At 38.1% G+C, this 21,883-nt stretch overlaps 1 protein-coding gene across 2 annotated transcripts in view; it reads right to left on the reverse strand.

The window, feature by feature from the left end:
• TENT4B (terminal nucleotidyltransferase 4B) overlaps positions 1 to 21,883 on the reverse strand; it is a 71,622-nt gene that overhangs the window by 34,490 nt on the left and 15,249 nt on the right. The window lies entirely within an intron of this gene.

Genomic DNA, 21,883 nt, shown 5'->3' on the forward strand with positions numbered 1-21,883 from the left:
GCTCATTGTCAGTAGACCCCCAGGTTTGGGATACTTCTAAGCCAACAGTAGTTTCTCACCATTCCCCAGTAAAAATACAATTAAAAGATCAGACCACCTTTCCTTCCTGTCCTCAATTCCCCATTTCAGAAACCCACCAAAGAGGACTAAAATCCATCATAGGTCGGCTCCACCAGCAGGGACTCCTTATACCCATTAGCTCCCCCTGCAACACCCCCTTCCTCCCTGTAAAAAAGCCCACCAGAGCCTACTGCCTAGTGCAGGATTTAAGACTTATTAATGACACCGCAGTCCCACTCCATCCGGTTGTCTCCAACCCATGTACCCTGCTCTCCAACATTCCCCCTACCACTTCCCACTTTTCCGTTTTAGATCTCAAAGATGCTTTCTTCTCTGTCCCCCTTCATTCAGACTCTTATTTCCTTTTTGCCTTCACTTTGGAGGACCCTGACACACATACTTCGAAACAACTTACCTGGACTGTTTTGCCACAAGGCTTTAGAGCTAGTCCCCATCTTTTTGGCCAGGCTTTAGCCAAAGATCTTAATCTTTGCACTCTAAAGTACAGCACCCTCTTCCAATATGTGGATGACCTCCTTCTTTGCAGCCCCTCATTATCCTCTTCCCAAGAGGATACTGCCACTCCTCTCAATTTCCTTGGGTCTAGGGGTTACAGGGTCACTCCTTCCAAGGCTCAACTTTGCACCCCCCCCAGTTACTTACCTAGGCATATCCCTAACCCCCACTTCCAAGTCTCTTACAGGGGCCTGTATCCACCTCCTCCAGGATCTCCAACCTCCCCAGAGTGCAGATGACATCCTCTCCTTTCTGGGTCTTGTGGGTTTCTTCCGACAGTGGATCCCCGACTTCGCCCTCCCGTGGCCCTACAACCTGACAATGGCCCAGCCTTCACCTCCAGTGTCACCCAGCAGGTCTACAAAAGTCTGAACGTCACCTGGAAACTCCACATCCCTTACCATCCCCAATCCTCGGACCCCTGGGATGACCGCTGGGCCACTAGAGTCGATGCCAAACGGTACCACTGGCCCTTCCAGTCTTACCCTGCCTCTTCCCTTAACATTTACATGGCCTACACACGGGTCATCCCTCAGGTCTTTTCTGTCCTCAGTAACCAGACTAACGTTATCCAGGCATAGGAGCAGCTCCTCCAAGAACACCTGCAGATCGGCCCTCATCTAGGTCAAGATGCCTTCTCCTGGGTAAAGCTCATTTAGCAGGGCGTCACCATCACCAACCTTTCCAGCATGGGTAACTTGTCCCACTGCTTTCTGTGTGCTGCCTTAGGTAAATCCCCATTGCTGGCTGTCCCCCTTCCTGGCCCATTTAATCTATCCACCCCCACTCCAACTCCTCAGGGGTTTTCATCCTTTCTCCAAAACATTCCCTTGTTTACTAACCCCCAAGCTCGGATATTGCCCTTCTGCTACTCTTCCCCTAATTCCTCTCCTTGCAATACAACCCAACCAAATGCCACCAGCCAACACGCCCGTTGGAGGTTTCTTTGGTGCGATGGCACCCTCTCCAAATCCTTCAATGCCTCTGCCTCCCTCCTCTGCCAACCTGTTTCATTAGTTCCCCTACTTACCCTATATAGCCAGGCCGAAGTTACTGCCCTAGTTAATCCCCCCAAAAAACAAAACATGCAGCTTTTCTCCCCCTAGTCCCCAGGGTCTCCCTGGCCTCCTTCCTGGTGGCCACAGGTGGGCACAAGGGCTCTGATCCACTTTGTAGAGTCCACCAGAGACCTTTCCAAAAGACTCCAGGTGGCTATCGAGGCCTCAGCGGGGTCTCTAGCCTCCCTGCAGCACCAGATCACATCAGTAGCATGAATGGCCCTCCAGAACCGACATGCCTTGGACCTCCTCACTGCAGATAGAAGCAACACCTGCATGTTCCTCAATGAAGAATGCTGTTACTACATCAATGAAACAGGTGTAGTCGAAACCAATCTCCACACTCTCACCAAAGTTCGTGAGTCCCTTCAGACCTGGTACTGCCCAGGACCCTACCTCACATCAGTGGTGGCAAAACCCATTAACCACATGGCTCCTCCTCCTACTAAGCCCACTCCTTATTTTCGGGATATTGTTAACCACAGCCCCTTGTCTCCTTTGCGCTTCATTCAGGAACGGATCCACGAGATGTCTCAGATATCCGTCAACCAGCTTTTGCTCCACTCCTCCCGTGTGCCCACTTCCGACAACCCCTACGATGCCCTTTACTCAGCAGGAAGTAGCCAGATTTGAGTCATCGCTCTATAACAAAAAAAAAAAGGTCTGCCCCTGGATCGGTAGGACCAGAAAGTGGCAACAAAGTAGCAATGGAGCCTCCATCTTGTTAACTCCACCCCTGCCCTCTCTCCCCCTCCCTCCCCGGAAGGCGGAACCAGAAACTGAACCCTGCTCAATTCCATACCATATATGGGCAAAAAGCTCACCAACAGCCCTCCCCTATAAATACCTGCTTGTATCCACCCTGGGAGCAACTTCCTGGCCTCACTGCCTTGTGAGCTGCAGAACCTCACCTGAGAGCACTTCCATTAAAGCCTGCCTCGAACCCATTGCTGGGCTCCTCTTGCTACTTACAACCTATGATTTGAACTGTACAAATGGGACACTAGAAACTGTACAAACACATGGAAATTAAAAACATGCTTCTAAACAATGAACTGGTCAAAGAAGAAATCAAAAAGGAAATTAAAACATTCCTGAGACAAATGAAAATGAAAACACAATATGCCAGAACCTATGGGATATGGCAAAAGCAGTTCTAAGAGGTAAGTTTGTAGCAATAAATGCCTATATCAAAAAAGAAGACTTCACATAAACAACCTAACATTACATCTCAAGGAACTAGAAAAACAAGAACAAACCAAACCCAAAATCAGTAGGAGAGAAATAACAAAGTTCAGAGCAGAAATAAATGAATTAGAAATTTAAAAACAATACCAAAGATCAATGAAACAAAGAATTGGTTTTTCAAAAAGATAAAATTAATAAACCTTTAGCTAGACTAATGAAGAAAAAAGAGAAGACTCAAAATCAGAAATGAAAAAGGTTACATTACAACTGATACCACAGAAATACAAAGGATCACAAGAGACTACCATGAACAACTATATGTGAACAAACTGGAAAACCTAAAAGAAATAGATAAATTCCTGGACACATACAACTCACCAAGGTTGAATCATGAAAAACTAGAAAACCTAAATAGACCAATAACAAGTAATGAGATTGAAGCAGTAACAAAAAGTCTCCCAAAAAAGAAAACCCCAGGACCAAATGGCTTTACTGCCGAATTCTACTAAACATTTAAAGAACTAATACCAATTCGTCTCAAACTCTTCAAAAAAAATTGAAGAGGAGGGAATCCTTCCAAACTCATTCTAAGGCCAACATTATCCTTATACCAAAACCAGAAAAAAATACACCAAAAAAAGAAAACTACAGATCAATATCCCTAAATGAAGAGAGATGCAAAGATGTCCAACAAAATACTAGCAAACACAATCCAACAACACATTAAAAAGATCACTCACCAAGACCAAGTTAGATTCATCCCAGAGATGCAAGGATGATTCAACATATGCAAATCAATAAACTTGATACATCACATCAACAGAAAGAAGGAAAAAAAATATGATCATTTCAATAGACACAGAAAAAGCATTTTATAAAACCCAAGACCCCTTCTTCATGATAAAAACACTCAACAAACTAGGTATAGAAGGAACGTACCGGAACACATTAAAGGTCTTATACAACAAACCCACAGCTAACATCAATCAGCACCACACTCTCCCATTTTTTTTTTTAAGATGACTGGTAAGGGGATCTTAACCCTTGGTTTGGTGTTGTCAGCACCACGCTCTCCCAAGTCAGCCACAGGCCGGCCCTTAACATCATACTGAATGGACCAAAATTAGAAGCTTTTCCTCTAAGATCTGGAACAAGACAAGTATGACCTCTTTCCCCACTCTTATTCAGCATAGTACTAGCCAATGCAATAAGGCAAGAAAAAGTAATAAAAGGCATCCAATCAAAAAGGAAGAAGTCAAATAACCCCTATTTACAGATGACATGATCGTATACGTAGAATTTTGGGCTTTTTTTGTTGCTGCTGTTTTTCGGTGGCTGGCCAGTATGGGGATTAGAACCCATGACTTTGGTGTTATGAGGCTGTGCTCTAACCAACTGAGCTAACTAGTCAGCCCCCTGTGATTATATACATAGAAAACCCTAAAAAATCCACCAAAAAATTACTAGAACTGATAAATGAATCCAGTATAGTGTCAGGATACAAAATCAACACACAAAAATCAATAGCTTTCCTATATACTAATAAAAAAATAGCTAAAGAAGAAACCAAGAAATTAAGCCATTCACAATAGCCGCCAAAAAAATGAAATACCTAGGAGTAAATTTAAACAAGGAGATGAAAGACCTCTACAACAAAAACTATAAAATACTGGTGAAAAAAATTTAAGAGGACACAAACAAATGGAAAGATACCCCATAAGCATGGATTAGAAGACTTAACATCATCAAACTGTCCATATTAGTCAAAGCAATATACACATTCAATACAATCCCTATCAAAATACCAATTATATTCTTCACAGAAATAGAAAAGTGATCTTAAAATTTGTATGGAAACACAAAAGACCCCGCCATTATAGCTAAAGCAATTTCGAACAAAAAAACAAAGTTGGAGGCATCATGCTTCCTGAATTCAAAATATACTATTTTGAAAGTTACAGTAACCAAAACAGCATGGTATTGGCATAAAAACAGAAAAAGAGACCAATGGAACAAATAGAGAGCCCAGAAATAAACACATGTACTTACAGCCAACTGATTTTTGACAAAGGTGCCAAGAATATACAGTGAAGAAAGGACAGCCTCTTCAATAAATGGTGTTGGGAAAACTGGATATCCACATGCAGAAGACTGAAACGAGACTCCTATCTCTCATTATACACAAAAAAATTAACTCAAAATGGATTGAAGATCTAAATTTAACACCCCAAACTATGAAACTACTAGAAGAAAGCATAGGTGAAATGCTACACAAAACGCGAGTGGGCAGCACTTTTTTTGAACAAGACCACAAATGCACAGGCAACTAAAGCAAAAGTACACAAATGGGACTACATCAAACTAAAAAACTTCTGCACAGCAAGGGACACTATCAACAAAGTGAAGAGACAACCTACGGAATGGGAGAAAATGTTTGCAAACTACACATCGGACAAGGGGATAATATCCGGAATATATAGGGAGCTCAAACAACTCAACAGCAATAAACAAATAATTTAAAAATGGGCAAAGGACCTGAATAGACTTTTCTGAACAGAAGACATGCAAATGGCCAACAAGCACATGAAAAAGTACTCAAAATCACGACTCATCAGGGAAATGCAAATTAAAACCATATGAGACATCATCTCACACCAGTTAGAATGGCTATTATCAACAAGGCAGAAAATAACAAATACTGGTGAGGATGCCAAGAAAAGGGAATCCTCCTATACTGTTGATGGAAATGTAAATTGGTAGAGCCATTGTGGAAAACAGTTTGGAGGTTCCTCAGAGAACTAAAAACAGATCTTCCTTATGATCTAGCTATCCTACTACTGGGTATATATATCCAAAGGAAAGGAAATCGATATATCAAAAAGACACCTGGACTCGCAGGTTCATCACAACACTATTCACAATAGCCAAGAGATGGAATCAACATAAATGCTCATCAACAGATGAATGGATGAAAAAACTGTGGTGTATATATACACAACGTTATACTATTTAGCTATAAAAAGAAATGATACCCTATCATTTGCAGCAACATGGATGGAACTGGCAACTATCATGTTAAGTGACACAAGTCAGGCACAGAAAAACAAACACTACATGGTCTCACTCATACGTAGAATCTTAAAAAAAAAAAAAAAAAAAAGTGGTTCTCACCAAAACAGAAAGTAGAATAATAGTTACGAGAGGCTGAAAGGGGAAGGGGAACAATAAAGGGGTGGGGGGGGCACTTAACAGGTACAAAACTATGCTATCTACCCTAAGTTAATCACTGTACAGTATATTCAAGTATTGAAACAAACATTGTACCCCACAAAAATAAAACTGAAAAAATAAAAAGATAAAAAAATGTTTAAAGTTAAGCAGAAAACCACTACCCTAATAAGTCAACTTTCTTTCTTTTTTTTTTATATTCCAAATTAGGGAATTTTTAACTCAATAAATAGCAAACAAAACAAAAACAATACATCTGATACTTTCATTGAGCAGTCAATCAGCAGATCACAGGAAGAAATTTTCTGTATATGCATAACATTTTAAACGTTAGGATTTTCTATAATTCTGTGATTACAAAAATAATCTGGATTGTGAACTGTTTCATCTTGTTAAATCTCTCAGACCAAATTTTTTAGATACGTATGTCTCATTTATCACCTAACTCCTCTTAAAATCTGCTGCCTACAGAAGTTACTAGCAGGCACATCTATCTATGATGTCCTGTGAAATTCTTCTACATTAACTATTTTTTCCACTCCAAAGTAGGGCCTGGGATGATTATTATTCCGTGAATAGTCTTTATGTCTATACTAGGCAATATAGTACTTTACCAAAATAATGGTTACTCATCAATCTTGTAAAGATTCCCACTAAAATTATTCATACCCCTGAAAAAGTATAAGATCTTTAAGACCTGTGCGCAAAACAAGAGATCTACTAGATAACTTACCAAACCATATGTGTGTATTTTTATACATATACATATATATGCATATACATATATTTTTTGGAAGACACTGAGAGCACTATGATAATTTTAAAGAGGCCCTATAATTGCCTCATTTACTTTCACTAATAGAAAATAAAATATAAGTACTGCAAAACTTTTCTCTCTACATGCTAAAACTTTAATAATGATAAAATATGCTATATTACTACACCAAACATAACTTAAAGCCCTCCTTTTGTTTTTGTAACTCAGGGTCAGTGCCATACACACCCATAACTGTCCAGTGTCATTCAGAGCAACCCAGAGTCTGAATTTGGGCTCAGCTATCACTCATTTTTACTATGTCATTCTGACTTCCTTCCTTTCCCTCTTTCAGTTTCTATTCAGTTTAAGAGGGTCATTAAAGGAAAGCAAACTCACTTGAGAGCCTAAGGGTTTCTCCAAAAGACTCGAGTTCAAGTTCTGGTGCTGGGCTTTGAAAGCATACTGATATGATGAGAGTGCCTTCTACACTTCCTCAGCTGTGTTTTGGAGGGGGCCCTGTCTGGACAAAGCACCTAACTTCTGTGTGGTACTTCATATTTTTCAAAGAGCTCTTATTTATTCTCTGATTCAATAATCTGCAATTCTGTGAGGTTTGTACCAGCCAGCCACCAAGGGAAAAAAAAAAAAAGATTCTGTGAGGCAGACTAGGCAGAAGTTAATTTCAAATTAAAAGAATTTTTATAGGGAATAATTTATTCCCCAAGATCACACAGAAAATCAGTGACAGAACCACAGCTGGAAAACAGGTCTGACGTGAACACACCAACCACTAGGACAACAGAGGTAAAACTACTTTTGAATCCTGGCTCAGCTTTTCTAGCTGAACGACCTGACCAACTTTCCTCACTCTCAGTCCCTGTATCTGTAATACAGGAACATTAATGGCTACTCCATAGCGCTGTGAAGGTGGTGCCTAGCCCACCGCCTGGTACTTGATGCACTTTCAAATCCCCATGTGCCCCTCAGGCTTCAGCTGCCATGGGACTTCAAGAGCTCACACATATACAAGGGCGATGAGAGGGTGTGATGGTCACTTCTCCAAGATAGGCCCACCAAAACAGCAGTCACTGATGTGACAGCCACCAGCCATCCTCCTTATCCTTTCAGACAGCATCCTTCACTTCATCTCATTACCTACACTCCCACAAACACTATGGAAGGTGATGACGTGCCAAGCACTATGCCAGGCCTTGGTCCAATAACTTAATTTTTGTTTTATCAGACACATATACCATCTGAGATTACAGGATCTGCTGGTCTGGGTTTACCACTCCTTTCCACAGCTTGACTCCCTTAGCCCTTGGCCCTTTACCTGAACCAAAAGCTTACTCCAAAGTATTTCGACAAATAACCCAAGTGTCACATGGTTCCACACCACCTCTAACATCCACTAATTCCTCTATACCAGAGGTCAGCAAGCCACACCCAAAGGCCAAACCCAGCCAACCTCCAATTTTTGTGTAGCCCACAAGCTAAGAATGTTTGTACATTTTTAAATGATTCAAAAGAGGTCAAAAGAAAAATTATATTGGGGACACATGAAAATTTATATGCAACTCAAATTACAATTTACATAAATAGTTTTTTTGGAATAGAGCCATGCTCATTTGTTTACATATTGTCAATGGCTGCTTTCGCATGCTATGAAAGCAGAGTTGAGTAGTTGAGACAGAGACCACAGAACCAACAAAGCTTAAAATACTATTTTTATAGGAAAAGTTTGCTGCCCCCTGCTTGTATATAAGTTCCATAATGTTTTCAAGACTTGATCTATCGAGTTACACCATGTATTTCTCTGCATTGCCTTGTACATTACTTAGGGGTAAAAAAAAATCTATAGAATCTATAGTAACAACATTCTACACACTCCCATTCCAGTGTTCATATCTAAGGGTTAATTAAAAGGTCATACTTATTGGACCGGCCCCATGGCTCACTCGGGAGAGTGTGGTGCTGATAACACCAAGGCCCCGGGTTCGGATCCCATATAGGGATGTCCAGTTTGCTCACTGGCTGAGCGTGGTGCTGACAACACCAAGTCAAGGGTTAAGATCCCCTTACCGGTCATCTTTTTAAAAAAATAAAAAATAAAAAAAAAAAAAGGTCATACTTATTACTGATATTTTAAAAAGGCTTAGTGATAACTGCTAAGTGCTTAGTAATACATTAAAATTTAGTTATACCCTAAAAATTTTAATATATTTTTAAAGTAGCCATCAGGATGGCTCCTATCAAAAAAAAATTGTAAGTATTGTTGTCAAGGATATGGAGAAACTGGAACCCTTATGCATTGCTGAAGGGAATGCAAAATGGTACAACTGCTGTGGAAAACAGTATGGCAGTTCCTCAGAAAGAAAAGACATAGAATTACCATATGTATTAATCTGTTTTCTGTTGCTTATAACTGAATACCTGAAACTGGATAGTTTATTAGAAAACAAAATTTATTTCTCAAAGTTTTGGAGCTGGGAAGTCCAAGGTCCAGGGGGCACATCTGGTGGGACCTTCTTCTGGGTAGGAACTCTCTACAGAATCCTGTGGCAATGCAGGGTATCACATGGTGAGAAAGGCATGAGCAAGAGAGCTAACCTGCTCACTCGCTCTCCTGATAAGTCCATCAGAACCACCCCCTGATAACCCATTAATGGAGTAATCCATTCATGAGAGCAGGGCTGTCATCATCCAATCACTTCTTAAAGGTCCCACCTTTTAAACGCCATAACCAGATTTCCCACTCTCTTATCACTGTTACAATGGGGATCAAGTCTCTAACACGTGAACTTTCGGGGGACACATTCAACCCACACCACCACATGACCCATCAATGCCACTTCTGGGTATGTACCAGAAAAACTGAAAGCAGGGATTCAAACAGATATTTGTATACCACAGCAGTGTTATTCATAATAGCCAACAGGTGAAAGTAACCCTAGTGCCCACTGCCATATGAAGAGAAACAAAATGTGATATACACATACCACAAATTAATACTCAGCCTTAAAAAGGGAAGAAATTCTGACATATGCTACAACATGGATGAATCTTGAGAACATTACGCTAAGTGAAATAAGCCAGTCACAAAAGGGCAAATACAAGGATTCTTCAAAAAGTTCATGGAATAATTAAAAGATAATACGAATCCTTCCATGAACTTTCTGAAGACCACTAGTACTGTTTGATTCTGCTTAAATGAGATACTTAAAGTAGTCAAAAATCTATCACAGAGACAATAATGTAGAACGGTGGCTGCCATGGGCTGGGGGGAGGAGAGGACGGGGAGTCAGTATTTAATGGATATAGTTTCAGTTTGGGATGATGAAAAAGTTCTGGAGATGGATGGCAGTCACGGTTGCACAACACTGAATGTACTTAACACCAGTGAATTGTATTCTTTAAAATAGTTACAATGGTAAATTTTATGTTTTGTGTATTTTACCACAGTAAAAAAAAAAAGCATTTAAAAATGCACTGTTCTTCAAAAAGCCAATAGCTCACTTAGAACTAAGGCCTATTCTACTACCAATCATAGCAATGTTATTTCACATAAACACTCTTAGTCTGGTGAAAAGAAATACCAAAAATACTACTTTCTTAATAAATACAATTCTCTGGTTATTTCTTGGCACAAGTTTAGAAAACCATTATATTTTTAATAGAAATACTGAGTCACATCCTGGAATTAGATTAGGACACGATTTCATGTCATGCACAGAAGACAAATAACAGTGTGATTTGGGGTGTTACATATAGGAGTTCACACTAATAAGAAATGCACCACTCACTGTAACACTTCAGAAAGAAGGTGAAGGAGATTTCCTCACAGGAGACAGCCCAGGGCCTCAGTTCATGTTTTAGCCCTTTACCCCCAGACCTGTCTAAAGAATTGAAAGGTTCTTACCTTAAAAAAGCATTAGGAAAAAGTTATATTCAAGTAGGAACAACTGCCAAAAGCACTTATAATCAAAGGAACATGAAGGCTCTTTCTTCACAGCTTTATCTCACCATAACTCACTTCCAATATTTTAAAATCAAATTGGCACAGTCTCACTCTTTGAATAGGGACAACTTAGTCGAGAATTTAACAGTGAAAAGACAAGGTACTACAGGGTCATGTAAACCATATAAAACAAAACTAATGTAGTAAAAGCCAACTTGACAGAATTTTGGCAGTAAGATTATTCTTAACTATAAACATCATATCTAAGATGAATACAAGCTTTTATTTTGGTTGCATTCAATGGAAACAGTAAGATATAAGAAACGCTGAAGTTACAATGGAATTCAGAAAAAGAAATGGATCACCAGCTAAAACTAAGGAATCCTAATTAAGATTCCTAGATTCATCACCTAGGAGAACAGAGGCAATACAGAGACTAGACAACAGTGAGACCTATAAATGGTTACTATGGAAAAAGAAAAGCGTTTTGGAAAAAACAAACAAACAAAAGACAAAAAACAAGCTCCTCTTGCCAAACTAGAATGTCAGCATCCCTATCTTAATTGTTGAAACTTCTGGGGGGAAATTAAATGTATAAGCAGCATAGGAAATAATGCAACGCTTCTCGACATTGAGAAATGTGTCTCAAACTGGGTCTGCAGACACTTGTCCAGGTCCATATGTTCTCTATGAGAACTTTTTAAATTGTGTGTTTTCATTTCACAATTATGCTAAAAACACTAGCATACGCCTGTTCTGAACCATCCAGATGCTTCCCTGGAAACATAGAGCTGCCCAGGGATTTCCTAGCCCAAGTGTGTTGTGTTTACCATCAGGCTAAGGCCAAACAATAGGATTTTAATTGGTCTGTACTAACAGCCAAGAGCAGAGTAAAACCTAATCCATGCATAAGGCACACATGCCAAGTAAAGGGCAAAGGGCACCCCTGCAAGGTTTTACAGTTTTCATAATAGAGAAAAGTGGTTAGTCACCCTATGGTAAGGTAGTATGGGCATTCCCAACACCTCCAAGTCAGCCACAGCAGGCAATACCATGTTCACATTGAGAGCAACAACTTGAGTAAAACATCATCTGTTCCATAAAATTAATTTTAATTTTATTGGTTTTGTCATTTTATCTGTATTTAATTTGAAATTTTTCATTTTTTTAAATAATCTTTAAGTGTAAGAATTTAATACTTGTGTGCATTCTTAAGTAACATTATAATAAAGACGACTTAAAAGCCAGGGTACCAAGACCATTCAGCAGGCAAAGGACAATCTTTTCAACAAATAGTGCTGGGGAAGGGCTGGCCAGTTACCTCAGTTGGTTAGAGCACGGCCTTTTTTTTTTTTTTTAAAGATGAACAGCAAAGGGATCATAACCCTGGACTTGGTGCCGTCAGCACCACAGAGCACAGCCTTCTAACACCAAGGTCACAGGTTTGGATCCGTGTACCAGCCAGCCACCCAAAAAACAACAACAAAAAAATAAATAGTGCTGGCGAAATTGGATATCCATATTCAAAAGAATGAAGTTTGACATTCACCTTACACCACATACAAAAATTAACTCAAAATAAATCACAGACCTAAACTTAAGAGCTAACACTATAAAATTTGGGGAAGAAAACACAGAGAAAAAGATTTATGACATTGTATTTGGCAATGATTTCATGGATATGACACCAAATGCACAGGTAACAAAAGAAAAAAAACAGATTTCATCAAAATGGAAAACTTGTGGGGCCGACCCCATGGCTCACTCGGGAGAGTGCGGCACTGGGAGCGCAGCAGCGCTCCCGCCACGGGTTCGGATCCTACATAGGGATGGCCGGTTGGCTCACTGGCTGAGCGCGGTCACAACAAAGGACAAAAAAAAAAAAAGGAAAACTTGTGTAAATCGAAGGACAATATTGACAGAGTAAAAAGACAACCTACAGAATGAAAGAAAAAATATATATCATATAATCTAATAAAGGAGTAATATGCAGAATATACAAAGAACTACAACTCAACAACAAAAAAACAACTCAACTCAAAATGGGCAAAGGACTTGAATAGACATTAAAAAAAAAAAAACACAGTTGGCCAATAAGCACATGACAATATACTCAACATCATTAACCATTAGAAAAATGAAAATCAAAACCACAATTGAGATATCACTTCACACCTTACATCAAAAACAAAAACAGAAAACAAGTGTTGGTGAGGATAAGAAGAAATCGGAACTCTCAAAACTTTCTTTGTGGGAATGTAAAATGATCTAGCCATGGTGGAAGAAAGCCAGGCAGTCTCTCAAAAAGGTAAACATAGAATTACCATATGATCCAGCAATTCCAATGCTAGGTATATGCCCCAAAAGAACTGAAAGCACGGACTCAAACAAATACTTGTACATCAGTGTTCATAGCAGCATTATCCACAATGGTCAAAAGGTGGAAACACCCCAAAAGTACATCAAGGATGAACAGATAAACAAAGTGAGGTATATACATAGAATGGAATGTTAATGACCTGTTATAAAAAAAGAATTTGAAAAATTCTACAACATGGATGAACTATGAAATTATTATCTAAGTGAAAAAAGCCAGACACAAAAGGACAAATATTGTATGATTCTACTTATACGAGGTACCTAGAAAAGGCAAATGCACAGAGACAAAAAGCAGAATAGTGGTTACCAGCAGCTTGGGAGAGGAGGGATTGGGGAGTTATTGTTTAATGGGTATAGAGTTTCTCTTTGGGATGAAGTTCTAAAGATGGATAATGGTGATAGTTGTACAACAATGTGAATTTACTTAGTGCCACTGAACTGTATACTTAAAAATAGTCAAAATGGTAAATTTTAACCCCCCACTCACAACCAGGCATACAGCCAGTGCCTTGGGGCCCAGCCAGTGTCCCGAGGCATGGAACCAGGGACCGAACCCCCCCCACAACCAGGCACACTACCAGCCCCAAGGAGCTTGCCAAAAACATCACCTCCATGTGGGTGGCCCACCACAGTATCCACGGCTGCTGCAAAAGTGGCTAGATGTCACAACCACCATGAAGATGGTCCACCAGCCACTGGAGTGAATTGACACAAGGAGAGTCACCAGCAGAGACCAAAAAAAAGAGGATTTCTCTCTCCACAAAGCCCATTCCAGGGTGACAGAAGAAGCATCTGCTCTACGATAATATTGGGGGACCTAAACACACCTCTTAGCACTGGACAGATCATCTAGGCAACAAATCAACAGAGTAACCATTACTCTTTCAGAGGGAGAGAAGAAATCTAGAGTTATCAGTGGTGGGAGGGGGGAGGAAGAGGGGGATAGGTAGAGATTGAACAAGGGGCATAAAGAATAAGTAAGATTTATAACAATATATATGCTAGTAATATTGATTTGACCAACATATGTCAACACTGAACCCCCAAAATATGTATGTCAATTATCAGTCAATAAAAAAAGGTAAATTTTATGTTATGTGTATTTTACCACAATAAGAAAACCATAAACACTAGATATCTATAAGAATGTTTTATGCATAAATTAATTTGAGAAACACTGCTACAGTTAGGATTAAAAATTAAACATTGATGTAATGTTTAAAAATACAGACCACAGTGTATATTGCTAACAGACATAAACATAGATCAAAGCACAAAAACATGGATGGAAAGGACACACATCTGCCTTGCAGGAGTGGTCACCTTTGGGAAAGGAGGAAGTTGAAAAGGAAGTGCATCAAAAGGTGTGCAGGTGTACCTGAAAGGTTGTATTCCTTAAAGAAAAGGGAGGGAGGAAAAAGAAAAGTAACTCAAATTTCATAAATCCAAGTGGTAGGTACTCAGGGGTTAAATATGTTACTGGTTAAATATGTTGCAGAATTTCTGCCAATACACAAGAAAATTCATATCAGGCTAGTAATACGGATAAGATTGGTTCATAATTACTTATTGTAAGTAAATGAAAACTATCATTAATAAAATGCAAAAAAATTCCACAGCAGCCAGGAACTTGGAAGCAACTGCAACTTGAAGCTTGCTACTTTGTCAGCTATACCAAGACCATACAAATAATACCAGGATGGAAATAACCCTGGAGCCATTCTCTCTCCCTGGTCCCCACTCCCCCATGACTAGGTCTTTTGGTTTTTTTCTTTTTAGCCAAAACACTATTTCCATGTAAGCACAGGGAGAGCACACCGGGCTCAAAGTGACAGCAAGAGCTAAAATCGGGAACACTCCAAAGAGAAATGAAAATGCATGCTCACCCAAAATCTTGAACTTATATGTTTACAGCAGTATTATTCATAAGAGTCAAAAACTGAAAACAGCCTACATGTCCATCAACGGATGAATGGATAAACAAAATACATTATATCCATGCAATGGAATAATATTCGGCCACATGAAGCATGAACTATTGACATGTGCTACAACATGGATGAACCTTGAAAACATTCTAGCTGAAAAAAAGCAGACACAAAAGGCCACATCTTGTATAGTTCTATTAGTATGAAATGTCCAGAACTGTCAAATCCATAGAGGCAGAAGTGGCTGCCTAGGGCTAGAGGGGGTTGAAGTTTGGGGAGTAACCGCTAACGGGTACAGAGTTTCTTTCTGGGGAGATGAAAATGTTCTAAAACTTATTCTAGTGATGGCTGCACAATTCTATGAATGTACTAAAAACTATTGGAACTGTATACTTTAAATGCATGAATTATATTTTGATGCTGTTATTTAAAAAAAAAAAAAAAAAAAAAAAGGGCAGAACAAACTGCCATTACAGCTACTAAACAGATCATGCATAAATTTCCACCTTCTATGCTACTACAAAACAAAATAAGAGGACCGGCACACTCTAAGTCAATAAAAAGAACACTTATACATTACAAGATATGAATGACTTACACAAACCCCCCAAAAACCAACTTGATATTTTACTTAACAGGCAAATTGTTACCCTTTTTGAAAACTGAAAACACTGAAGGTCACTTTATATTAGGATCCACAGGGAATATAGGAATTTCAGGATCACCACCTATTTAAAGCATTAAGAGCTTTTAATGTAAGAACAGTCTAATGCTACAGTCCCAATAGCTTCTCTACATGTCACTAGAGAGTCCATGAATCTGTATCTGCCCATCCTAGCACTAGTGCCCTCCTGGGCACTGCTGCTTTCACAGGATAATCTTCAAGAACCCACACAAGGTCAAAAAACCTTTTTCACCATTAATTTCCTTACCAATGAGCGCATATGACATGTCCTTAAATTTACCCTTACTTAGGGAAACTTGTCTCATTTTATGGGAAGTTACATAGATCTGAACAATTCTTTGGCAGATTCTTCCCCACTGATAGACACAACTGCCCATTTCTAGAATTACTGAATCCCTCACGTTATCTAGTTCCTGTGCATGTGATCATCTGGCTAAGGACAGACAATTTTCTGATTCAATGGTACCAAGAAAACTATTACTTCACTTTCAGATAAGAAAGTGATTAAGCACAATGAGAAAAACTAAAACACTAACATACTAGTGAAACATAAAAGTAGAATGACAATGCAACTAACACATTCACACATATCTTAAAACACACATACCCCCCAACAACCCCATGAGGCAAAAATCTCACAACTACTACACCAAAACAAAAATAAGTAAAATGATAAAAACCTAACCTACTTATGGGGAAAAGGGAGGAGTACAGGAGCCTTATGTGTTAGTTTCCCTCATTGGCTGTTAACCGTCACAATCTTTCTGACAACATATAATAAGAAACCCAGTAATCTTATTTTGAGGAACATAGATGGAGCTACTAGCAGAAAAGTAAATAACACTTTGTGTAAGTATGCTTCCAGCACTTTATTTACAATAGAAAATAAAAAGCAATTTAGATGTCCAACAGTAGGAGAACTCTTAAGTAAACCTTGCCTTATTCACATAGGAAAATATATTTGCAAAAAAAAAGAGGAAAAGCTGCATGTGTGGACAATGTGAATACATGGAAAAGACCATGCAAAATGTAAACCAGTGGAAGCATTAAGACCTTTCATGTTGATGAAAATTATTTTTTTAAAGGATTTTTTACAATGACACAAATACTAAGAATTTATGGAAACTAAGAACTAGTTGATACTTTACAATGAAGAGGTTCTGGGCCGGCCTGTGGCTCACTTGGGAGAGTGTGGTGCTGATAACACTAAGGCCAAGGGTTCAGATCCCTATATAGGGATGGCCGGTTGCTCACTTGGGAGAGTGGTGCTGACAACACCAAGTCAAGGGTTAAGATCCCCTTACCAGTCATCTTTTAAAAAATAAATAAATAAATATAAATAATGAGGTTCTTTGAAATTCTTGGATTTTTGGTGTTATTTTATAGTCAAGTTGAACAAACATATAAGAAAAATTATTAAATACGCAGCCTAAAGTTTCTAACACTGATACGAAAGGCAAGCACCAAAGAAAATGCAGAACACATCAAATTAAGTTTTCTCCTGATGTTTCCAGATGTTTTGACACGATTATTCTGGTTACTATGATCTGTTAAACATTTTCACTTCACTAACCTAATTCAGCATTTTTAGAAAATGCACTGACACTGGGAGTGCAGACCCTTAGGGTCTACATGGCCCATCCAAAAATACTCTTCATATTTATGACAATGAAAAAGAAAAAACTGACATATGCTTTACTTTGTGTCTTGACTCAAATATTTACTAGTTCAATGAAGTCCAGCAGATTCTCCTGAGTGCCTGCCTCAACTCCATCACCTCTGCAGCACAGTCTGGCTGGAGGACATTTAAAGAACATTAAAATGTTCACCCCCTGTGCCAGCAACAACAGCACACGTGCACAAGGAGGTGTGTACAAGAATGCTCACTGCAGCACTGGAATAGGTAACAGCAGACACAACCTTTGTGTTCATTACTAGGAAATGGATAAAAAAGTATGGTACAGCCATACAACTGAAGTCTACATAGCACTTACATGAATCCTACATGAAAAAATTCCCGAGATATATTGTATGAAAAAAGCAATTCGCACAACAAAATATATACTATAACACCACTTACATAAAACATTTAAAAAATAATATGCATTTTCTTTGGCCAGTCTACCTGGTAGGAAAATATCTGGAAGGATCCATAGAACACTGGAAGCAATCACTACCTCCAAGGAAGAGGCTGGTACTAAGAATGGTGGTCACATGACACTCCTGCCTTTTCTGTAATGTTTTAAGTTTTTACAAGGAGAATAAATGAATACCTTACTTACATAACTAAAATTTAATTTTAAAAAAATCTCTGAATCACAAATTACAGCTGATTTATCTAATATTCCATTAAGAGAATTCAAATCCATGTGAGTACTGGTGGTTTGAATCAGATTGATAAAGGGCATTAGTATTGAGCAGCTACCAAAAAAAAAAAGTCTAAATGTCTATTGATAAAAGACATTCAAGGCACACTGTCTTCACATTTAAATATACAAACACACACCCTCTGTGCCTCACCAACAATATAAATACTAAATACTCTGTCTTGCTTAAAAACAAACCCTGCCAAAAAAAAAACAAAGAAAAAAAACCCCAGTGCTTTTAGTGTAAGACCAAATTTTTAACGAGAAATCTTACACATAATCTCAAATTCTTTAATAAGTATTTTATTTTTCATCCAAAAAACAATAGCATTACAAGACCTGGGCCAAACTTCACTTCATTAAAACAATGTTTGTTGCCCACATAACTATTTTGAACTTGTTTAATTCTCTTGGCCTGGTTTTAATCATACAGAAAAATTAGAGGGGAGGCAATGCTAGTTCATCTTGAGCATAACCTTCAAGGACTCCCAACATCTCATCTCCTTCCCCGACTAGGAATTTCCTCTACAGCAATGGGGTCTGAGGTATCTGAGCTTCCCAAGGGATTCTGATAATCTGCCAGGTCTGGAAACCCATACTGTAACAGAACCACCACCCCCTACAGACCTATTTAATCAGAATCTCTGGAGTGGGTTCCAGTCATCAGAATTTTTTTTTAACTTCCTTAGACTGAGAACGCTGTTTTAAAGTAACTGACTTAGGAATTTTTCTTATCAAGCCTATTACGCAGAACACCATTATGTGCATGGACTGTAGGAAGCCCAGTGGCATGGTGAGAGACGAGGTGACACACCAACCCCTGGTTTTATTTGATATCACAGGCTTAGGCTAATAGATCAGATTCTGGTGCTGCATTAGGACCCATTATAGACAGACTAAAAAGCCCTGGCTTCAGTTACAGATAAAGGCACTACACTAGCTGTGGAACTTGGTAAAGTCATTTAACTTCTCTGAGGCTCAAGTTATCAATTTTTTAAAAAGTGACTGCAGTAAATGGTGTAAGATTCTCTGAAGATCCTTTGATCTCAAAACCCCATGATGATTCTACGATGTGGTTTCAAATCAGTCAAGTGAATAAGGAGAGTGGTCCGTAAATGAAATGAATGTATTAACACCTTTTGCAAGTATCAGATGTATCATATATATACAATTTCGTGATGATGTACATAAAAATCCTGCTCCTCATCACACCACAAGAGATCCTAACTGAACGTAATACGTTCTGTCAGGTTAATCACAAATGAAAATTAAACTAGTCATATAAGTCCCAAAATAAACATAAACATTTGGAATAAAATAAAATTTCAAAATAACTCTTTAACCTTTTCACTGTCAACACGATTGTGACTTTTTTGAAAATCTTTCCATTTTTTAAAATTGTGGTAAAATATACATAAAATTTACCATATTAACCATTTTTAATGAACAGTTCTATGGCATTCAGTACATCCACACTGGTGTGTAACTATTACCACTATCCATCTCCAGAACTTTTTAATCTTCCCCAAATGAAACTCTCTACTCATTAAACACTAACTCCCTTTTCCCTCCTCTCCCCAGCTCCTGGCTACTACCATTCTCATACTGTCTCTATGAGTCTGACTACTCTAGGTATCTCATATAAGTGGAATCATGCAATATTTGTCCTCTTGTGTCTGGCTTTCTTCACTTAGCATAATGATTTCAAGGTTCATCCACGTTGCAGCATATGTCTGAATGTCCTTCCTTTTGAAGGCTGAATAATACTCCATTCTATGACATTTTGTTTATCCATTTATCCATTGATGGACAAGTGGGTTGCTTCACTCTGATTTTTTTTAACCATCAGTTAATTTTAAAGTTACATAAAACAATGGTGAGAGATTCTCACATCATCAGCATTAAAAAAAATAAATAAAAATAAGTAGACCTTATTCTGAGCCATAAAACACACCTTAACAAATTTAAAAGAATAGAAATCATATAAAGTATGCTCTCGGATCACAATAGAATTAAAGTAGAAATCATTAACAGATAGCTGGAAAATTCCAAAATAAATACTTGGAGATTCAACAACACACTTCTGAATAACACATGGGTCAAAGAAGTCTCAAGAGATATTTCTAACTAAATGGAAATGAAAATACAACTTGTCAAAATTTGTGGGATACAGAAAAAGCAGTGCTTAGAGGAAATTTTATAGCATTGAATGCAAATATTAAAAAACAAGGAAGATATAAAAATCAATAATCTAAATTTCTACTTCAGAAAACTGGAAAAAGATGAACAAATTAAATCCAAAAGTAAGCAGAAGAAAATCAATAATTAAAATTAGAGCCCAAATCAATAAAACTGAAAACAGTAAATCAATAGAGAAAAATAAATGAAATCGAAAGCTGGTTCTTTGAAAAGATTGGTGAAATTGATAAACTTCTAGCCAGATTGAGCAAGATAAAAAAGAAAAGACACAAATTATTAATATCAGAAATGAGGGCTGGCTGGTTAGCTCACTTGATTAGAATGTGGTGCTGATAACACCAAGGTCAAGGGTTTGGGTCCCCATACTGGCCAGCCACCAAAAAAAAAAAAAAAGAGAGAGAGAGAAAGAAATCAAAGATGGTCCATCACTATGATCCTATGGACATTAAAAGAATAATAAAGGAATACTATGAAAGACTCTATGCCCACAAATTTGATAACCTAAATGAAATGGACCGACTCCTTGAAAGACAGAATATATCAAAACTTTCATCACAAGGAGAAAAGAACAATCTCAATAGGCCTATATCTACTAAGGAAATTGAATTGATAATTAATAACCTTCTGAAGCAGTAACCACCAGGCCCAGACGCGTTTACTGGTGAATTCTACCAAACTTTTAAGTTGGAAATTATCTCAGTTCTCTACAACCTCTCTCAGAAAACAGAAGCAGAGGGAATACTTCTAACTCATTCTATGCAGCCAAACTTACCTTAATCACCAAACAAGACAGAGAAAGAAACCAGACAAAGAAAGAAAAACTACAAACCAATAACTCTCATGAACACAGATGCATAAATCCTGAACAAAATACTAACAAATTAAATTTAACCATGTACAAAAAGAATTATACACCCAATCAGATTTATTACAAGTATGCAAGGCTGCCTCAACATTCAAAAATAAACTAATGTAATCCATCACATCAACAAGCTAAAGGAAAATCCTATGATCATATTAATATATGAAAAAAAAAACAAAAAACCATGATAAATCCCAACACCCATTCATGATAAAAAAAATTCTCAGCAAACTAAAAAGAGAAATTCTTCAATTTGATAAGGAATATGTACAAAAGCACTACAGCTAATACCATAGTTAATGGTGACAAATTAGATACTTTCCCACTAAGGTCAGGAACAAGGCAAGATGCCCACTCTTACCACCCCTAATCATACTGGAAGCCCTAGCCAATCCAAGATAAGAAAAGGAAATAAAAGGTAGATTCAGAAGAGAGAAAACTCTGTTTGTTGATGACATGATTGTCTATGTAGAAAATCCCAAAGAATAAAAAAAAAAACTCCTGGAATTAGTATGATTATAGCAAGGCTGAAAGATACAAGATTAATATACAAAAGCCAATTGCTTCCTTGCTGTTTCAGCAATAAGCAACTGGAATTTGAAATATAAAATGTAACACCATTTACATTAGCACCCCCCCCAAAAAAAACAAACTATAAAATGTTTAGGTATAAATCTAACAAAATATATACAAGATCTA

The sequence above is a fragment of the Cynocephalus volans genome, chromosome 10 (genome assembly GCF_027409185.1).
Source record: "Cynocephalus volans isolate mCynVol1 chromosome 10, mCynVol1.pri, whole genome shotgun sequence".
In the NCBI taxonomy this organism is placed as follows: Eukaryota; Metazoa; Chordata; class Mammalia; order Dermoptera; family Cynocephalidae; genus Cynocephalus; species Cynocephalus volans.